Raw genomic sequence first — 14,376 nt, 5'->3', positions numbered from 1 at the left:
ACTAGCTAGACCCTTCTCACTCTTATCCCCTCTAGCGTGGAAGAGTCGTTCGATTTGGTAGCCGGCTGTGCATGCCAATAAAGTAATAAGAAAACATCTCTAGCATGTTGTGTAGACTTCTAGTTCTATAAACACAAGTGTGCGAATTTAGACAGTATGCATATTTTTCAAGATTTCTAGATGTAGGGGATATTGATATGTATAAGTGGATTTCCTAGCCATTTCCATCAGTTCGGACTTTTGGTTGGGTTGGCTAGTGCAAGATGCTTCACATGGTATTACAGCCCTGGCTTTCGAAAGATTTGCCCACCCGTATGTCCGCCGTGTCCATTCATGGTCGCCGCTTCAACCCTTCGAGGACCGATACCTATTTATGGATGTGTCTACACGGTTGGAGAATACGGCCAAGGAGTTTGTTTCCCAACATGGGTAGCTGCATAGCCGTAGGATATAGGCCAGTGTAGCCCTGAACTAGTTGGCTTTTCTCCTTTTGTTTCTTTGTACTCGTTTTGGTTGAATATTGGATTCTTAAACGGATGTGTGCATCTTAGCTATGCAGAGGCTGGCTATAATTCCTTATTCTTCGAGTAATAAAGCGCCTTTATAGGAAAAAAAAGTCCGTCGTGTATACGATCATTCATTCGTGTGCGATTCTTCTTTCCACATGTTAACATTCTCTTCTCTTCTTCCCACTCACACGTGAGGCTGGTTGCATTGGACTATCCCTCCCCTATAATTTGCTGGAAAACATCCATAACAAACATTGAACGTGTAACCAAAGCTAAATCGGACGATGAAGATTTAATCCCGAAAATATAAAAAAAAAAGATGAACCACAAGCAATAGATCCAATCAGGTGTGTGAAACATCAACAAGTCCAACTTGGAACCACTAGCAGATCTGCATAAACAAGAAACTAGGGAACTAATATCACAGAGGTTAATAGTGCATCGAACCCAAATTCATAGGAACCCAAAATGTTGTCACGGGAAAACCTTGTATGCATCCAGATCGAGAACGGAAGGTAGTTCGATTAACACCTACTAAAAGCAGAAGTAGTGGCAACTGATCGCTTGGTTAAACTGCTACGGGTATGAAATCCTTCACCGTCAACCGGCGGGAGAAAGAAGAGGCTGCAGCTACCACCCCGGTAAGACCAACCTTATCCATTACTGATCCGCTAGCTCACCAAGCTTTAGTTCTTCAATAACCGCAGCAAGGCGATTGTTGTTGACCGACTGGACTCCTATTTCAAGGAGAGACAATAGTTGGTCGTATATCTTCTCCAACATGTGAAAGGCACTGTGGTAACTCCCGTAGGTCCTCAGACAGGAGGAAGTGGTTTCCATGACAACCAGGATCTGCTCGAGTAAATTCGAGTTGTTGCTGTGCCGCAGGCAAATCTGCTCATACCATGCCTTTATCGCCTGCTTCATGAGTGAGCGAAACCAAGCAACTGGTTTGTCCAACTATTGAGAAATGTACATATCAAAGTCCAATCGAGAATAGACCATTTCCAACAAAGAAAAGGTACTACTACACTTCTAGTACGGACAAAGCACCCTAAAAGGTATACTAATACTACTATAAAACAAATGTTTAGTTTAATATGTACTCCCTCCGTCCTTAAAAAAGTGGATCTTTATCCTCAAACTTTGTCCAAAAAGCTGGCCGTTTGCCCCTAAGCCCAATAGCATCCAAACATTAAATTATTAAATCTCTAATAAAACTTAATTAGTAGCCAGCCTAATACGAGTAGTCAATCTATTGTGTGAGTGAGCTTTATGATGACTGCAAGATGATATGGCAGGGCTCTATAGCCAGCAACCGGCTATGTTATTAATCTTGCTCTTACTTTCCTTGATTACCGATAAAAAGGAAGGTAACGAGTCCTAGTAACCTCGTTGTCCTTGAACTGATCTTCTCCAAAGTTCTTGAGCAGCTCATCCATCTCATATTTTTCCTCGAGCTTGATCTCAACTTCTCCCCCGAGCTTGAATGCCTCTGTAATCCCATTATCTCCGGCGAGCTTGAAAATCATCTTCTTCTATTTAAAAATGGATCCAATCTCCCGCAAGAGGAAACATTTCACTCTTAATCCAAGCATACAATAACTTTAAAGGAGGGCAGGGGAGCCGATGTTACCTTGGTCTCTTGCTCCCTAACCCTCTTGGGAGGCGGGGGAGCTGGTAACACAAGCTCCGTTTGGTTCTAGGTGAAGGATGGAATCTTAACTCCTACCGTGCAATATCCAAAAGGAGGGCAAGCGAGCTGATGATACCTTGGTCTCCGGCTCCCTAATACTCTTGGGCGGCTAGGTAGGTGCTAACACGAGCTCCGTCTGGTTTTCGGTCATGAGGGATGATACGTCTCCAACGTATCTATAATTTCTGATGTTCCATGCTAGTTTTATGACAATACCTACATGTTTTGTTCACACTTTATATCATTTTGATGCATTTTCCGGCACTAACCTATTAACAAGATGCCGAAGCGCCAGTTCCTATTTTCTGCTATTTTTGGTTTCAGAAATCTTACACAGGAAATATTCTCGGAATTGGACGAAACAAAAGGCCACGTTCTTATTTTTCCAGGGGCTTCACGGAGTCCGAAGGAGAGACAAAGGGGGGCCACGAGGTGCCCACACCCTAGGGGGGCGCGGGCCCAGCCCTAGCCGCGCCGCCAGGTGGGGACCCCACCTCGGGACTCCACCGACATCGCCCTTCGCCTATATATTCTTTCCGTCGCGAAAACCCTAAACAACCAGTCATATTCCACGAAGAGTTCCGTAGCCGCCGCCATCGCGAAGACAAGTTTCGGGGGACAGAAGTCTCTGTTCCGGCACGCCGCCGGGACGGGGAATTGCCCCCGGAAGTCATCTCCATCGACACCACCGCCATCTTCATCGCCGCTGCTGACTCCCATGATGAGGAGGGAGTAGTTCTCCCCCGATGCTGAGGGCTCTACCGGTAGCTATGTGGTTCATCTCTCTCTCCCATGGTGTGATCTTTATGTGATCATGAACTTTGTATCACTATTAATCTATGTGCTACTCTAGTGATGCTATTAAAGTAGTCTATTCCTCCTCCATGATGTAACGTTGACAGTGTGTGCATCATGTAGTACTTGGCGTAGGTTATAGTTGTAATCTCTTGTAGATTATGAAGTTAACTATTACTATTTTTATTGATGCGATCTATTCCCCCTTTCATAGCTATCGTTGACAGTGTGTATGCTATGTTAGTACTCGGTCTAAATTGCAATGGTCTATTATGCACTCTAGAGGTTACTTTAATATGAACTCCGGATTCACTCTCCACGGTGTGACGGTGACGAGTGTGCACATCGTGTGTGATTCCTTTATGAAGTTGTGGAGCTTGTTTACTCCGGCTTGAGGGTGCTCTTGTAGCCCTAGACAATGAATGGTGTTTGTTATCCAACAAGAGAGTGTTTGAGAGTAGCACAAGTGAGGAGAAGTTATTTATTTATTATGTGATCATTGTTGAGAGTGTCCACTAGTGAAAGTATGATCCCTAGGCCTTGTTTCTAAGCATTGAAACACCATTTCCATCAAGTTCTGCTACATGTTTGCTTGCTGCCATTTTTTTTTCAGATTGCATTTGCTACTTATAATCATCCATATTACTTGTATTTCACTACCTCTTCGCCGAACTAGTGCACCTATACATCTGACAAGTGTATTAGGTGTGTTGGGGACACAAGAGACTTCTTGTATCTTAATTGCAGGGTTGCTTGAGAGGGATATCTCTGACCTCTACCTCCCTGAGTTCGATAAACCTTGGGTGATTCACTTAAGGGAAACTTGCTGCTATTCTACAAACCTCTGTTCTTGGAGGCCCAACACTATCTACAGGAATAGAAGCGTGCGTAGACATCAAGCTATTTTCTGGCGCCGTTGCCGGGGAGGTAAGGTAAAAGGTATTCACATCCTCCAACTACTAAGCTATTTCCTAGCACTGTTGCCAGTGTGTGAGTGCTCGAAGCTATCTCCTTTACATTCTGCAATTTTTTCTTTTTGTCTTTTGTTTTTATTTTTCACTAGTTAGGCATAATGGAAAACAACAAATCTAGTGAGATTTTTAATCTTTTTCCTGAGTTAAGACATGAATTGTTTGATGCGAAAATTAAAAACCTATGGAACCTTATTTGCATGCTAGTAGCAATGTTATTAGTATGAACGCAATTACTGCTAATGCTATGGAAAAGTCTATGCTTGGGGAAGCTAGTTTTCATGATCTTTTTAGCTTCCCAGCTTTAGGGGAGAAAATTTTCTATGATAATACTTTATCTCCCATATGCGATAACTCTAATGATGCTTGTGATATTTTAAATCCACCTACTGAAAGTATTCCTTTCAAGATACCTATGAAAATTGTTAAACTTGCTATGAACAATTGCTATTTTGGAGATGGGACTGTCCATCCTAGTGATCATTTACTCTTTATACATGAATTATGCGAGTTGTTCGAGAGTGCAGGTATTTCAAAGGACCAAGTTAAGAGGAAGCTATTCTCTATATCTCTGAAGGGCAGAGCTGCAGAATGGTATAAGATGTTGAAGAACGGTCGATCTATTGGTTGGGAGGAAATTGTACCTCTCTTTTATTCTAAATTTTATCCTCATCATGAAGTGCATGTTGATAGGAATTACATTTATAACTTTTATCCTCGTGATGGAGAGAGTATTTCCCAAGCATGGGGGAGATTGAAGTCACTAATACTCAAATGTCCCATTCATGAGCTCCCCCGTAATGTTATTACTAATAATTTTTATGCATGGCTTTCAGGACACCACAAGGACTATGTAGATGCCTGTTTGGAGGGATCTTTCACAAGCAAGGAGGTTGAAGCTAGATGGGATCTTCTTGAAAGAATTCAAAGCAATACTGAAGATTGGGAGAATGACAAAGGTAAGGAATCAGGTATAAACTACGAGTATGATTGCATTAAGTCTTTCGCTCAAACTACTGATTTTCAAGAGCTTAGTGCTAAATATGGTCTTGATCCTCAAATTATGGTCGATTGCTATAGAGCCTTTGCTTCTCATATTAATGTTCCTAAAGAAAATTGGTACATGTATCATGAACCTTTTAAAGACACTTGCATGGAAAATGAAATTGTTGTTAATGATTGCAATAAACATGCTCAAACTTCTGAAAATGCTATTTCCTATAAGCATGTTAATTTTTGTGGAGTTCATAGACCTTGTGAAAAGAATAAAATTGAAGAAGAATATTGTATCCATCACAAGAATGAAAAAACTAGAAAGTGGTCTAGGGCTCTAGATGATCTTGGTGAAAAAGTTTGTGCCCTCTATCCTTTTATTTGTGAACTTTTCCATAGAGTGGGTCATTTTAATTTTCAATGCTCCTCCAATGATAATTCGAACCTTTTGAGTGTTGCAGATTTGTATTGTGATGATGGAATCACTCCTAATCAACATGATGAACTTACTTTATTTTTGGGGTGTGAAGAGTTATTGAGAAAAACTTCTTTGGTGGATATGAGTGCTCTTGATATTAATAGTGTCCTGCATGGGTGTCTTTCTTATTGCATTGATAATTGCCACACAAATACTTACATACAAAATATTTTAGAAGAAGACACTTTGCCAAAATATGATAGGACCGTTGTGCGTTTCGAACTTATTAATGAAAAGGAGGAATCCTCCCAAGTTTCTTCTATTGTTTCTGGAAATAAATCAGGTATGTGGAGAAGCCTCCCTTCAAGCCTCTTCCTCCTAAAGAAGGGAACGAGGAGAAGGAAAAGAAGAAGAAAAAGGGAACGAAGAAGAGGAAGAAGAGGGGGAATAAAAAGAAAGAGGTAACGGCATATCCCCGCGTGTATGAGATAACGATAGGTAATCGTAAGTATGTTGCTCCTAATGATTATTATGATAATGACTCTGAGTACAATGATCTTCCTATGCCCTTTACCTATATTAGTGATCATGATTTGGAAGAGCACACTACTTTTGATATTAAAGATCTCTGGGACACTAATTCTGAAAATGATGATGTTAATAATTGCCATAGTATTAGTACTATCCATGTTTCTTTCCATAATGATATAGAAAGTTCTAAGCTTGGGGAAGCTGGTTTTGATGAGCATGATATTTTTAGTCCCCCAAGCATGGAGGAGAAAATTTACTTTGATGATACTTTACCTCCTATATATGATGATTACAATGATGACTATCATATTTTCAGTCCACCTACTATTGAGGAGAAAATTAATTATGATTACAATATGCCTCCTATATATGATGATTATGGTGATGAGAATAATAATGATAGCTATCTTATTGAATTTGCTCCCACTACAATTAATAGTAATGACTATGCTTATGTGGAGAGTAATAATTTTATGCATGTAGCTCATGATAAGAATGTTTCATGTGATAGTTATATTGTTGAGTTTGTTCATGATGCTACTGAAAATCTTTATGAGAGAGGGAAACATGGTTATATGCATCTTAATAATATTAAGTTTCCCCTCTTTATGTTGAGAATCTTGAAGTTGCGCTTGTGTTTCCTTTCTATGCTTGTTGCACTATGCTTACATAACTTGTTTATTTACTAGATTACTTTTCATAGGAAGTGGGTTAGACTTAAAAGTGTTTCTTATTTGCTTTTGATGCTCTCTTTTGCTTCAACTCTTATTTCTTGCGCGAGCATCATTAAAATTACTGAGCCCATCTTAATGGCTATAAAGAAAGCACTTCTTGGGAGATAACCCATGTTTTTATTTTGCTACTGTTTTCTTGTGTCTTGGAAGTTGTTATTACTGTAGCAACCTCTCCTTATCATATTTATTTCGTTGTTGTGCCAAGTAAAGTCTTTGATAGTAAAGTTGATACTAGATTTGGATTCCTGCGCAGAAACAGATTTTTACCTTTCACGAATTTGAGTAGATCTCTCTGTAGGAAACTCGTAAAATGCTGAAAAAATTCATGCGTGATCCTTAGATATGTACGCAACTTTCATTCAGTTTGAGCTTTTTCATCTGAGCCTGTTAAGTGCCTTGAAAAAATTCGTCTTTACGGACTGTTCTGTTTTGATAGATTCTGCCTTTTATTTCGCATTGCCTCTTTTACTATGTTGAGTGGATTTCTTTGTTCCATTAACTTTCAGTAGCCTTGGGTAATTCTCAGAAGTGTTAAGAATGATTGTGTCCTCTCTGAACATGTGAATTTTTTATTATGCATTAACCCTCTAATGAGATTGTTTTGAGTCTGGTGTGGAGGAACTTTTCAAGGGTCAAGAGAGGAGGATGATATGATATGATCAAGAAGAGTGAAAAGTCTAAGCTTGCGGATGCCCCCGTGGTTCATACCTGCATATTTCAATAATACTCAAGCATCTAAGCTTGGGGATGCCCAAGGCATCCCCTTCTTCATCAACAACTTATCAGGTCACCTCTAGTGAAACTATATTTTTATTCCGTCACATCTTATGTACTTTACTTGGAGCGTCTGTGTGCTTTTATTTTCATTTTGTTATTTTCATTCTATGAATAAAATCGGATCCTAAACATCCTTGTGTAAATTGGGAGAGAGACACGCTCCGCTTTTTCATATGAACACTAGTGTTCTTCGCTTTTACTTTTAATGTTCAATGGCGAAAGTTGATCGCTTCACTTATTGTTATTTGGTTGGAAACATAAAATGCTTCATGTGGTAATTGGTATATTATCTTGAATAATTTGATACTTGGCAATTGTTTTGAGCTCTCAAGTAGATAATGTTTAAGCTCTTGCATCATGTAGTTTAAATCTGTTAGTGGAGAACTACCGTAGAGCTTGTTGAAATTTGGTTTGCATGATTGGTCTCTCTAAAGTCTAGATATTTTCTAGTAAAAGTGTTTGAGCAACAAGGAAGACAGTGTAGAGTCTTATAATGCTTGTAATATGTTCTTATGTAAGTTTTGCTGTACCGGTTCATACTTGTGTTTGCTTCAAACAACCTTGCTAGCCAAAGCCTTGTACCGAGAGGGAATGCTTCTCGTGCATCCAAAACCTTGAGCCAAAACCTATGCCATTTGTGTCCACCATAACTACCTACTATGTGGTATTTTTCTGCCATTCCAAGTAAATACTTCATGTGCTACCTTTAAACAATTCAAAAGTTATTATCTCTTATTTGTGTCAATGTTTTATAGCTCATGAGGAAGTATGTGGTGTTTTATCTTTCAATCTTGTTGGGCAGAATTTCACCAATGGACTAGTGGCACATCCGCTTATCCAACAATTTTGCAAAAAGAGCTGGCAACAGGATTCCTAGCCCCAATTAATTAACCTTCATTAATAATTCTCTTCACATATTTTGCCCTGATTCATCAGTAAGCAACTTAATTTTGCAAATAGACACTCCTCCATGTATGTGAAATGTTGGAAGGAACCCGACGATTCGGTTAGCCATGGCTTGTGAAAGAAAAAGGTTGGGAGGAGTGTCATCCATAAATAAAACTAAAGTACATGTGTAAACAAAAGAGAAGAGGGATGATCTACCTTGCTGGTAGAGATAACGTCCTTCATGGGAGCCGCTCTTTGAAAGTCTGTTTGACAAGGGGGTTAGAGTGCCCACTACCATTCGTTGACAACAACAAACACCTCAGTTGCGGTCAGAAACCCACCGGCGGGCAACGACGGGCAACACAGTAGAGCCGGGAGGCTCCCAGAGCTGCGGCTGGCCCTGGTCCCTCGAGCGACGGCCCGCAAAGACTAGGCACGCACGTCCGATGCTGGTGCAAGGGCGTGCCACCTGACCTATACCTGGTCAGGAAGGTGATGGATTTGCTTCGCTTAGTTTCCTGCATGGCATACACGTAAACATTAAATACGAGCCTCGATCGGCTCTCGAGTTGTCTCGTGAATCGGCTCAAGGAGCCGATCCACCCATGGTTCGTATGAGGTCTACGATCACATGGTGGTCCCGCTTGATCAATATAAAGCTAAAACGACCTACGACGATTTAGGGTTTTCACCACATAATCGGAACATCCTACGCGTGATTGAGCTCGGCAGCCACACACGGTGATGATAAACCAACCCTAGACAAGGCCTAAAAACCAACATGGAGTTGATCCCCGGAACATCTTATCTAGGGCTAGCAAACTACACCCTACGTGCTACTGGATCCTTCAATCCGTTTGCAAGGCCTAACTATGTAGATATTAAACTAATCCTTGAAGAACAAGGAGCAATCATAACGGATCGGATCTGCTAAACAATGATCAAGCGGGGTGCCGCCCTTACACCTAAGATAGGTGTAAGGGCGGCTAGACGTCTAAGGGTTGCATGGAAGAAAGCATGTAACGCGATGAAACAATGCTAACCCTAACACATCTATGATAACTACGCTGCTCGCCATCAACAAGGCTTCAGCACGAGCAACGCATGAACAACGAATAAACGTTACCGCCTAGATCGCAAGATGCGATCTAGGCAGCATGATGCTTACCCGGAAGAAACCCTCGAAACAAAGGGGTTGGCGATGCGCCTAGATTGGTTTGTGATGAACGTGATTGTTGTTTTTCTCAATAACCCTAGATACATATTTATAGTCCGTAGACTTTCTAACGTGGGAATAATCCCAACCGTGCACGAGCCAAATTCTATCTAACCGACACGTATCCTACTATATTTACAGATACACGGGCAAACTAGCCCAAACTTTGTATACAAGGCCGATTCATGTATATCTTCCGTGTATACCCTTCAAGCCCATCTTAATCGCGGCCCACCTCTGATCCGGTCAAATTCTGGTGATAACACATGCCCCCCTGGTTTTGGAAATGTTAATTCCAAAATCACTCTACTTTTTCTTCGTCGGGTCATGTCGTTGGCAGAGCAGAACCGTCGCAGTATCCTTCATCATGATGCCTTGCCTTCTCAACTTCTCCGCGTGACCTGGCAAATTTTTTTTTTCTCTTGGCACCACTTCCTCGGAAACTGCTGTGGCATTGAATCTCCACCATATCCCTTTTACTTAACCGCATCGAGCAGTTTGCTTCTTCATCCCCTTGCTCTGTTCTGGCCATCGGCACCAAGAAACCCCAATCTCATAGCAATGTCTTCCTCCTCCGCCTCGTCGGATCTCTCCTCCCAGTCCTTCTCCTCCTCCTCCTCCCGCGAACCCACGGCAGAGTGGGATCCGATGGCGGCTCTGATGGCGGCGCACGACGAGCGCGCCCCGCAGGAGTGGGACCAGGAGGACCACGCCTCCTCCGTCTGGTCCGAGGACGACAAGTCCTTGACCAGCGGAGATGAAGACCTTCAGTTCCTCGCTGATGGGGAACTGGAATCGGAGAGCGAGGACGACTCGTTCTCCTGGGACGATTACACCTCCTCCGAGGAAGAGGATGAGGAAGACGACGACGACGACTCCCTCGAGGGTTATCCGCCGGCGAAGCGCCTCCGCGCCTGGTGGGACGACAACGACGACGACGATGATGAAGATGAGGAGGCCCCCAATGAGGGCCACTGGAGCAACGACGAGGAGCCCGCCGGTAGCAGCGCCGACGAGAGCTCCGATGACGATGACAAGGGCAGGGACGGCCCGTAGATTAGGAACTACTAGCATAGGACTAGTAGCAGTAATCGGCTTTTGTTTTTTCTTCTTTGAGCAATCGGCTCTTCTCTGTAAAAGCACTTTTATTAATGAAGAAAAACATCTCTAAGCCGATTCTGTCCCTTTACCAACTTTGCCGATCGTCAAAGTAAGTCAACACACCAAGAGCCGATGGCAGCGCATCGGCCCTTGCCATAGAACGCGAGCAAGGCGAGCTCTATTGTCTATTCAAATGGTAACCTGCGACTTATCTGAAAGAGCAACACTCAGATCCCCAAATCGCCGCTCGAACAGATCCAACCCACGGCCACACGAACCTCAGATGTCAATCGCGCAGGTTCGCACCTGCAACGGACCCAATGGCGGAATCATCCAATGCCAACGCTATGGCCTCCGGCCTGAAGGTAATCCTTAACCGCTCCTTGATGTCCGAACATAGTGCTTGCTCTATCTTTTTGCAGCAACAGGACGGTCCTGACCCTATAGATGATGACGGTTCCCCATTCAGATTCCTCCCAGCAGCTCCGGTGGTCCTCTTCCGCAACAACTCACCACCTTTGAAGAAGGTTGTGATGCAGGGCCAGCCGATGACACCCAAATCGCCTTCAAAAAGCAGAGTGTCTACTAGGTCAGCTGCCCCCCGAGCCTCAGTCAAGGCGAGAACAACGGTGAGGAAAGTAGCTGCCAAGAAGACTTCTGAAGCGCCAAAGCCCTACTCCAGCTGAAGAAGGCTCGCACGTAAGTTTCGCCCATGCTTTGGCTGATTTCATTCATCCTTCTAGGCTTCTGTAGCATACTTGTATTTCTTCTACAAACCTCCCCTGAAGAAACTCTAGTGAGGACACACAGTCCAGTCGAAGGGACTCGAGCCCGGGCAATTCTGAGAAAACCATCACGCAGAGCCAGCCAGACTTGCCACCGTCGGCTTCCAAGAAAAGGTCAGCCCCTGAACCTGTCGTTTCCCAAACTCCCATCAAAGCGGGGCAGGGCAGCCTACGCACAAAGAGCCGATGCATCAAGAGAGCTCGCAAGGAACCGCAAGCCTCTCCATCAAACCAGGAGATATCGAACGTAACTCCATCCTCTCCTCGGCTCATTGAAGCTAAGGAAGCTCTCATCGTTCACTCCCTCGAAGAAGCAGAAGGCCTCAAAGTTGAACTGAAGATCGACTTGGCCGAAATCCGCGCCTTGAACACGCAGCTGGTAGCAGGCAAAGACGAAGATGATGAGGCCGAGATCGCGGAGGTGGATCGTGTTCGTGCTGATGCCCTCCATGCCCTCGAAATGTTCCTTCAGTAGAGTCTCCCTGTGTAATTTGTACTAGAGTCGATGGCTGTGCATCGGCTTTGTTTCTTAGTTCTAAAGTCGATGTCTGTGCATCGGCTGTACATTTTGAAATTTTTTTACTGGCCGATTTCTCTATCGGACCCCCAATATTTCACTGCCCATGTATCACACGTGTTCATCTGATTAGGTGCCCCCGAGCCGAATCTGTCAGGTAACTGCAGATATCGGCTCTGTACTTGAACATCGGCTCTGTCCGGACCAATGTTGACTTCTTCCAGCTCATCAGCCGATGTAAACCCATACCCTAACTCATCAACGTATGGTAAAGGATAATATGGGCCGATTGCTGGAATCGGCCTCCATTTTGATTGTATTGATCAAATGAAGGTGTACATCTTGGTCTTGCTTTGCTATAACTACTTGACATGCTTGAGACCAGATTATCCCTTTTTTTTGGGGGGGCCGATCACAAGGATCGGCCTCGCCACGTACGTCCATAGATTTTGCTCTAGTTACACGGTCAGGCCGGTGGATAAGACCAGCCTCACCCCGCTTTTTGTCACGTCGATGCGCTCGCAGTCGTCCAAAGTGATGCCCGAGAGTGGCTCTTGGCCTGCCGTCTCCCAAAAGTTCATGCCAGCCATCGAAATCTCGGCTGAGTCATCTGCGTGGACGACTTCTACTTCATCTCCATCTCGCTGTATTAAACATTGGTGCATCGTGGATGGAATGCAACAGTTGGCGTGGATCCAATCTCTCCCTAGCAGGACAGCATATGTGCTCTTGCTATCGACAATAAAGAACGTCGTAGGGATGGTTTTTCTTCCTACGGTCGGATCCACGTTCGTAACACCTTGTGCTTCGGATGCTTGGCCGTTGAAATCGCTCAGTGTAACGTTGGTCTTGATTAGATCCGAGCTAGAGCGTCCCAACCGACGTAGCATGGAGTATGGCATAATGTTGACTGCCGCTCCGGTGTCCACCAGCATCTTATTGACAGGCTGCCCATTGATATAACCTCGTAGGTACAGGGCCTTCAGGTGTCTGTAGCTTCTTTCTCGTGGCTTCTCGAAGACAACTGGCCGTGGGCCGCAGTCAAGTTGTGCCACAGGTGCTTCGTCTAATCCTGGAGCACAAAACTCCGCTGGAAGGACGAACACCATGTCAGCCGATGTCTCATCATCGGCTTTCCTTTGTTTGGGGTGCCACTCTTTCTTTTGTGGTCGACCTTCTTCTTCCAGAGTTCGCTGAATTTTCGCGGCCAGGTCAGGCCGCGCCTTCCTTAACGTGTGCAGGTATAACCTTTCAGCTTCCTCCAAACCACGTAGTATCTGAACCCTACGCTTTTGGGAACGGCTGAGTCCATCAGGGCACCACCTTGGCCGGTGGTACTTATCTTCTTCTTCTTCATCGTCGTCTTCTAACTCCTCGAGATCTTCCACCCGAGAGGACTCAGCGTACTTGTTCCGAGATGGGAGAGGCCCTAGACGTTTGAACACTGACACGTCACCTGCACCCTTCTTCTTCTGTCTACATTCTGGGCAGTTGCCGATTGTAGGCAATCGGCTCATTCCTGAATCCCAGCAGTGTCTGAAGAAGGGACAGTCCCAGTGCCTATCCACGTCGTCTTGCTCTCTTGACTTTTCCTTGGCATGGCGCTCATCTCTCTCCTCGCCGCGATCATGCCGACGATGTCTCCTGGCGTCTCTACTAGCCAGACGATCTCTTTCGTCATCGTCATCGTATCGTCGGCGTTGGTCGTATTGACTCACGTATTTGTTGAGGAGGTGATCAGAGAGAGGTCGCTGGTATCGCACATTCCTCACTTCTCCCTCTGTGATGTAGCGTTTGCCATCGTGCCGGAGCCGATCGTGTGGAACGGCTTCCTCTTTGTCCTTGTTATGAGAGCAGCTGCCCTCGTCTCTGTCCTTACCAGGGTGGTGCCCAGGTTCTACCATGTTGATGTTGAACGAGAAACCTGGCTGGCACCTCCCAGGGTAAGTGCACTCCACCATGTTAACGGCGGGGAAAGGGTGTGTGTCGACTTTCATGGCGTACTGGCTGAAAATTAGACGCCCTTGTTCTATCACCATTTGGATTTGCTGACGCCACACCCTGTAGTTGTTGGTGGTATGGGTGAATGTGTTATGCCACTTGCAGTATGGCTTTCCGTTCAGCTCCTGTGCCGTGGGGATTTTGTGGCCTTCGGGTACCTTTAGCTGCTTCTCCTTAAGTAAGAGGTCGAAAATTTGCTCAGCTTTGGTCACGTCGAAATCAAGCCCTCTTGGAGGACCTTGGGGCTTAACCCATTTGCAGGACACGAGGCTTGCCCCCTGAGTCTATTTAGCCACTGCTACCTCTTGATCTCCCGCAGAGCCTTCATCTTCATCTGCCTCCACCAGGACTACCGCACGCTTGAATTTATCCTGGTACAGCTCTGGGTGGCGCTGTTCATATGATGACAACTTCTGAACCATATGCGCCAGTGAAGGGTAGTCT

This window comes from Lolium rigidum, chromosome 5 (assembly GCF_022539505.1).
Source record: "Lolium rigidum isolate FL_2022 chromosome 5, APGP_CSIRO_Lrig_0.1, whole genome shotgun sequence".
Lineage (NCBI taxonomy): Eukaryota > Viridiplantae > Streptophyta > Magnoliopsida > Poales > Poaceae > Lolium > Lolium rigidum.
This window is presented reverse-complemented; position numbering follows the sequence as displayed.